The following is an 8,344-nucleotide window of genomic DNA, read 5'->3' as shown; positions in this document are numbered from 1 at the left end:
GAAATATTGATCAAGTCTGTAGTCCAGCCTCCTAAGATGGAGCATAGGAAGGTTAAGAGAATGGACTAGATCTAGAGAGGCAGATAGAATATAACTGGCACAGTCATGTTTTCAGTGAGGTCCTTGCTTACCACTATTTTAAATCATAACAACAATATGTTGTTGTGAAGGAAATGTCCTATTTTCCTTCAATACTTAATTTTTCTCCATAGCACATTTTACTTTTTAAACTTTTGTCCTGCTTTTTTAATTTAACATACTATATTGTTTACTTATCATTTGCTGTCTTTTCCCCATTAGAATGTAAACTCCATGGGGCAAGGGATTTTTTTTCTGTTTGGTTCACTGCTGTATCTTTCCACTATAGATATACCACTTGACATACGTGCAATAAAAAGCTCTTGCATGAATGGATGCAATAGGTCTTCAGCTCTACATTTTCAAGGAGGGGCATCAAATATTAGAGGCATGCACTAGGACAGTGAAGGGTCTGGCCTACATATGCCATAAATGGTTAAGGGTCTGATCTCATTTAGCCAAGGAAAGGAATGCAAACGGACTACCTTCAAAATCATATAGGGCTAGTAGTTGGAGGCTAGTCCCATAAAATAAATTTATTCTATTAATGTTTTCAATCAGAAGATAGAATTAAGGGCAGTGAATAAAATGTTATTCAGGGCAAAGGTTTCAGATAAATATAATAAAGAACTGTTGCTTAATTAGAGTTGTATACTAACAAGACAAAGAAAATATGCCTTATTCAGAAGTAAATTGCCCACCACACCATTGGAGAATCCTAACAGAAGTGAGTGGCTCTCTTCTAGGATATCATGGAAGCAATTGCTGAATTGGATGGAAAGTTGAACTAAATTCCCTATAGAAATGCATCAAATATATATTTTGACTGAATGTTTATATCAGAATGAATGTTTATATCTGTTTATAACAGAATGTTTATATCAGTATTTGCCCAACTTTAAGGTCAAAACTGAATATCACTGTCATAGCATAAATTCTTGGATATCAAAATGAAGCTGGAATTTTATTTTAACATGTTAATTAAATGTTATTAAATGATAAGTTATTTTTTAAAGTGTAGCTTTATGATACGATCATTAATCATCACGTAGCAACAAAGCTAGGTGGGTTTCTAGGTGGCCACTGCACTGAACATTTACGATATTAAATGCTCACCCTCACAAGTGGTTGGTGAAGATGCAAGAGATGCTTTTGCTGGACTTCCAGGATAGGATATCTCCATTACATTATTATGATTCCCTTCTCTCTAATAATAACCAACCAAAGTTTTTCCCTTTGAACTTTCTTAACATCCCTTGTTATCTTTCTCAACCCAAAGATTCTGCTGTTGCTGATGGCTGTAACTTTGATGATAACCCCATACATTGAAGCCCGTGTCCTACTTGAACAAAATGCTCCCTGAAGCAGACTTAATTTAGTGGCACTTACTCTTTTTTTTTTCTTTCAGTTATTCGTTGCCTCACAGACTCACTTGAGATTTTCTTTCTTGAGCCTTAGCTCTAGTAACATAACGAAATGGTAGTATAATTGGTTTTCAAAACAATAAATGTATATTTATTGTTCAGATATCTCTGTATTATCAGATACGCTCCTCTACTCAGCAATGTGACTGTTTGGCCCGCCAAAGAATGAGAAATTAAAGATGAATTCCATCTCAAGACTGTAGACGCTGATTAGAAAAGCAAGGCCAAATTTCTATGCATCCCTAATTTTCAGTCTTAAATGAAATTCTGTTATTCAGAATTCTGTTTTTCAGAATTCAGTCTGTAATTCTGTTATTTTGCAGATAAGGAAACTGAGTTCACACAGGTTCAGTGGTTTGAACAGAAGTAGCACAGGTAGTTAATGAAACAACCAGGCTTTGATCTTCCATCATAATGCATTGATTCTGTCCCACTGTGCATATTCCTGGGAAAAACTATTAAATATATAATTAAACTGTCCAATTTCATGGCTGCAGTGTGTCTAGAACTTTCTCCCATAATTAATACCCTGTCAGAACAAATCTCAAACCATAATGTTTTTTTTATTAAGAAAAGAATTACTGATATGGACTTCTTTACTTACTGGGTAGCTACAGTAATATTAGCAAATGAAAAGAACTGACTGGGAACTCATGATCCCTTCAGTAAAGTGCAGAAATGACAGCCACTCTGAACATTAAAGGATACTGGACAGAAATACACGAAATATTCACCAGTATGAATGATGCTACTTTGGTGAATTTGTGAATTGCATGTCCACAATGCCTAAGGTCTTCAACTTAAATGTCAGGACACACTTCAAGTTTGGCTTTTTGCAGGAAAGCAATAGGCCGCTCCAGACCTTGCTGCTGCCGGAGAATGAGCTAGAGTGAGGAGTCACAATGTGTAACGGGTTCTATTAGGTTAGATTACTGTGGGAAGACAACGCATATAAATCATACCTGTTTTCTTTTTCTCCGCTCTCCCTCTTTCTTGTTCTCTGATAAGCGGCAATTGCTTACACAAACCATTTCATCTAAATTTTGAAGCCAAATAACTATCTTTTGTAATGAATTGGTAACATAACATTTGAAGACAGAATTTTTGAAACTAGCAATATTGGCAACATTAAAAAAATGAATTGGTTATGAAAGATTTCTTTGAATTATTAACTCAGAAAAGACAGCTCTTAAGATAAGGGCAGTAGACTGAAAGTGATTGGAAAGTTACTTCAATTATATGGGAAGAACTGTTTAAATGAAAAGTTAGTGGTAAAAATGTTTATCCTTTACAAGAAATGAATGTCATTAATTCTACCCTATGGTTTTTGTAGTAGCTTCCCAAATTGTAAAAGAGTTACTATTAAAAAACAAAATATTAAAATTATTTCTTTCTATAAGACAGTCACATATTATTCTCATTTGATAATCATGACGATGGACTAACATTTACCATGTAAGACAAGCCATTTTTATAAGTGAGGTAACTCAGAGTTATGTGATTTGCTAAGGCTCGAGTAGCTGAAAATCACAGTCTTCTTTGATATTCTCACAATATCATGCTTTTCTTTGAAAGAAGTTTTTTCCTTTATGTATTTTAAGGGCTGGGGAATAACAATACCTAGTACAAAAAATTCTGACTTTTTAATGTTTAATATTAGTTTTAAAACTACATTAATTATTTTGGCCAAGATTTATTATAAAATATATTACGCATTCTATTGTAATATATAACTATATTATATAGAATTATAATTTTAATATAACCAACATGGTATTAATTATAAACTCAGGATATTTACTGTTACTAGAATATATTAAATGGAATTTCATTTCATTTCAGTAGTAATAACATACAAATTAGCAGTTACTGGTCAGCTGAAAATAAGAAGTAAGATTTTTTCCCAGCTTTATATGCTCACTTAGTCTTACATATCCTGAAGAGAGTTAAAACAAAAATAAGTGATCTTTTCCTGAGGTTTCTTCCCAACTCCACTTCTGTTTCCCACAAATCTCCAGGAGTGTTGCTTTCCATTCTTAATAACTTTAGCACTAGCTTCATAATTTTACTACTGCAGGAACATTCATATATGTAGGGATTACTTTGCCAGTATCTTTCTGGCCTCATTGCACCCCTGCCCAGTCTGAGTCCCTTGAATCACTGTCTCAACAGAGCTTTTATAAAACCTTCATTCCTTTGATCCTTGTCCTTTGACCATGTTCACTTTTTCAGTCCTGAGCACAATATAAATCAGCTCATGGTGCTGTCTTTGTTTTCTTCCTGGGATAGTGAACATTTTGAAGTCTCAAAGTCTACATAGAGATTTTTCAAACCTCTGATAAGCTCTAAGATTCAGTAATCTTTTATTCTGTGTTTGATTATCTATACATTCACCAGGAAAAAATGGATATATTTTACTTTTATTGATATTTCATTGGTTTACAATATTTTATATGAAATAGAAGTATAGGATCACCCACTTCAGGTGATGTTACCCCACCACACCACTACCAAGACTCCCATAGTCCTCCACCAGAGTCGATTGTGCCTCTTCCCCACTTTGTTCTATCCCTTCCCTATCTTTTGCCTGCCCTACCCTACCTCAATTATACAGTCAGACTTCTAGGGTGTGTTATTGGCTTGGTGCTATCTAACCATTTGTTTTCTTTCTCTATTTTCCACATATAAATGACAACATCCAATATTTGTCTTTCTCCTTCTAACATATTTTGTTTAGAATAAACCCCTCCAAATGGCCAGAATTTACCTTTTTTATAGCTGAGTAGTATTTCATTGTGTATATGTATGTATATGTGTATGTATGTGTGTGTAGGTGTATGTATCACATTAACCTGATCCATTCATCAATATTTAGGCATAAAGGTTGTTTCCATAGCTCTGCTATTGCAAATAATGCTACAATGAGCATAAAAGAGCATAGCTTCAATTACAGTTTTTGCATTCTGTGGGTAGATAACTTGGAGTGGAACTGCTGTGTCATATGGTTGATCCATTTTGATATTTTGAGAAATCTTTATACTGTCTTCCATGGGGTCTGGATCAGTCTACATTCCCAGCAGCAGTGTTTGAGGGTTTCTTAACTCCACATCCTCACCAATACTTGTTTCTGGTCTTTTTGATATGGGTCATTTTCACAGGTATGATGTTATATCTCCTTATGCTTTTGACTAGCATTTCCCTGATGACTAATGATGAGTGGTTTTTCATATGCCTATTATCCATCTCTATGTCATCTTTGAAGAAGTGCCTAAATAGCTCTTCTGCCCATTTTTCAACTAGATTATCAGCTTTCTATTTGTTGAGCTGTATAAGTGTTTTTGTAGATCTTGAATACAAGCCCCTTGTTGGATCTATGGTGTGAATTTTTTCCTCCCGCTCAGTTGGGTTTCATTTTGTTTCAGTGATAGTTTCTTTTTCTGTGTTGGCAAGGTTGAGAACAACTGCTCTGAAAACTCATTTTTCAAATAGCTATGTAAACATGGGATAGCAAATTCAATTTTACTTTCTCACAACAAAACATTTATAAGTATTCTATACTAAAGTTTTATATGAAATTCAATATTTACTGAGTGTCCTGTGTTTTATTTACTAAATTTGTCAACGGTGACTTTTTAAATGTGTCATTTCTGTGACTTTATTCTTTCACTTTATATGAAATAAGAGACTAAATTACATTTCTTAATCAGAATATCTTATGACTTTTTGTCTTTTTTCCTTTTTCAAGACTGCAATAAATTTTGTGCCACTAAAGCTATATTTATTTTTTAAAAAAATAAAAAAAGCATTGCCAGTTTAGCCAAGTCTTTGTTTCTAGAAACTACCTATATTCTCCCTGGTGTTTTCCATGTGGTTCCCTTCAGCAATGGAAGGCATAATTTCTCTAACATCAGGTCCTCCCTATGACCTAGAGGTTAAGCCTCAGTGCTATTGCCGCTACTGCCTGAGTTCAATCCAGGCCAGAGAGCTAACTCACATATGGTACAACAGACCTCTTCTGTCTCCCCTTAGCAGTATATTTCAGTAAATCTGCCTGTTCTGCTCCCCACTCTGTCTCTGGTGAATCCTCTCCTGCCCTCACCCCGGCACCTCTGGCCTACACCCCAATTCTTCTACACATAAATAAATTCCAAAAAATTTCTCTGACTTCTGCCACACCTTTCTGACTCTAGTTGGAGAGAGTTTTCTGTTTCTAAAGAATCATGTCATCAGATTGGGCCTACCTGGGTAATCTAGGGTAATCTTCCTATTTGAGTCCATAACTTAAATTACATCAGTGTAATATAACATATTCACTGGTTCCAGTGATAATGTGGACATCTTTTGAGGGCTACTCTGCCTACCAAACTGTCTTTGGTATAATCTTCATTGCAATTTGAGAACTGTAAGACCCCCGTCTAGTGAAGCATATCCTCGAATTGTTTCCCGAGAAAGGATGGTGAAAAGAATATGTAAAACTTTGCATATCTGACTTTAAAATCAGATTTTTTTAAAAAATCTCATATTTTATTAATTTCTACATTGGAAATCATTTTCCCTCAAAATTTGTCTTCTTTGGATTATGTTTCTGTCAAAAAGTCCAATGCCATTTTATTTTCTGAATCTTCAGAAATGATCAACACTGTCTTCCCTGGAAGCTAAGATATTCTCTTTAACCAATGTGCTTTGAAATGTCACAATAACATGCTTTAACATAATTTCTAATCATTGAGAGCATGTGTCCTATTGTCTGCCTTTAATTCTGAAAACTGTTTTATTATGTTTGCTTTCCTTGCTTGATTGCCTTGGTTAGAACCTGCAGTACAATATTAAATACACCAGGAAGAGTGGACATTCTTATCTTCGATGGTAGGTGAAAATGTTCTTCCTTTACTGTTTAGTATATTAGTTATGGGTTTTTCACAGATGTCCCTTATTGGGTTAAAGAAATCTCTTTAGATTCCTAGTTTGTTGAATGTTTTATAATGAAAACAAGTCATCAAATAATGTTTCTTCATCCACTGAGAAAACCCAGTGGGTTTTGAGCCTTATTTTAAGATAAAAATAAAAAGTTATTCTATTATCAAGGCATTACATTGATAAATTTTGTATATTAAACCAACCCTGCATTCCTGAGATAAATCTCATTTGATCATGTTGTAAAATGCTTTCATATGTTGATGGATTTAGTTTGCTAGTTTTTGTTACGTATTTTTGTGTTAGCACTCACAAGTTACATTGGTGTGTATTTTTCTTTTCCTGTGATGTGTTTGGTTTTGTTATAGATTTTTTTATCAGCTTTGCAGGTGGGAAATCATTGTATATGGACACTGTAAACAAGTGGAAAATTTTCTATCTGTCAAGGAAAGCTATACTGTCTTTTGAGTTACTCTTCTAGCTCACTGGTCAAGTAATAAAACTTGTTTTTATATTCCAAAGCTTATTTACAGCCTTTTGATCACTTCTTTTCATTGTTGTGAATCCAGTTTATGAAGCACTGTCAACAGTTACTACAAGTGGCCCCCTCCCTTCACTCCTTGAATAAACACTGATGATTTACCTCTGGCATCAACACACCTACCAACTGAAATTTATCGAGAGTCCAGTGGCGTCCACTCACTTCAGGGGTTAATCCCTGTTGCACACAGGTGGAACCCTAGGCACAAGCAGGTAAGCAACAAAGACAGTGCCATCAGCAAGGAGAGCTACAACCAGGTAGTGCTGCTGCCTCGGGAAGAGGCTTAGGTATGAAGATGGGTCGCTGGGACGCCTGTGAATGTCAGCAGCTAATAGAGGCAGCAGGAGGAACTCCAGGAGGCGTTGGGTGCGGTAGGGGAGAAGGCACAGGCAAGTTCTGCTGCGTAGGTAAGAAGACCGGGGACAGCAACTTTCCCACGGTTCCGCCCGCGCCGCGGCGGCCGCGTGCGCCGGGTCAGAGCCGGGCGCCGCCCACACGCCTCCGGGGCCGGAACCCGCAGAGGTGGGTGCGCGGGGCCGCCGGCGACGCGGGGCGCTCGGGTGCTGAGGCCACAGCCGAGGGCTCCGGGCGGCCGGCGCCGCTCGAGCGCTTTCCGCGGGGTTTGGCTCCTGTCGCTTCCCGTCTCCCGAACTGGCACCGCCGCCGCCGGGGCCGCGCGAGTCCTCGGAGCCGGGCTGCTGGCGGCGGGGCGCGCCGGGAGGGGGCGCGGAGCCGGTGGCTCCGGGACGCGGACGCAGGTGAGGGCCGGCGGCTGGACGCGGCCCGGGCGCCTGCGGGAGCCGTGTGGCCTCGGTCGGCCCGGCCGCGGCGGCTCGGGGCCCCCAGCTCGCCCCGGCGAGGACGCGCGGAGGGCAGGGCAGGGCAGGGCTGGGCTGGGCTGGGCTGGCCCCGTCGCCTCCTGCCCGGCCTCAGGTGACACGGCGGCGGCTTAACTTTCACACCTGAGGTTCTCCCGGAGGCCCCAGGTCCCCCGCGCGCGAGTGGAATTACGCGGGGTCTGGATACCTGAGCCCTAGCGGGGAGGCTCGGGGGCGTGGTGGGGGAGGGCAGGGCGCCAGCCCCGGGCCGGGATCCGGCCGTGGGCTCCGGGGTCGCGAGTGGGGCGGCCTCCGGGTTGGGGGACTGCGTGATGTTTCATCTCACAGATGGTGGGAAGAGTCGGCACACACCCCCTCCCAAGGCCGGTTCCCTCGGCTCAGATCCACTTTCTTTTGTCTGGTGTCGGCTTCTCAGCTGTTTTTGTTGCAGCCTTGGGTCCGGAGTGTAGACTTTCTGCTAAGGCAGAAGTCCTAAGTCAGCTCTAAAATGCAGCGAGGAGGGGGTGGGAGAGGGTCCTTTGTGTGTGTGTGTGTGTGAGTGTGTGTGC

Source organism: Talpa europaea (assembly GCF_964194135.1).
Source record: "Talpa europaea genome assembly, chromosome: 5".
NCBI lineage: Eukaryota > Metazoa > Chordata > Mammalia > Eulipotyphla > Talpidae > Talpa > Talpa europaea.
The sequence above is the reverse complement of the archived record's forward strand: the minus strand, read 5'-3'. Positions refer to the sequence as shown.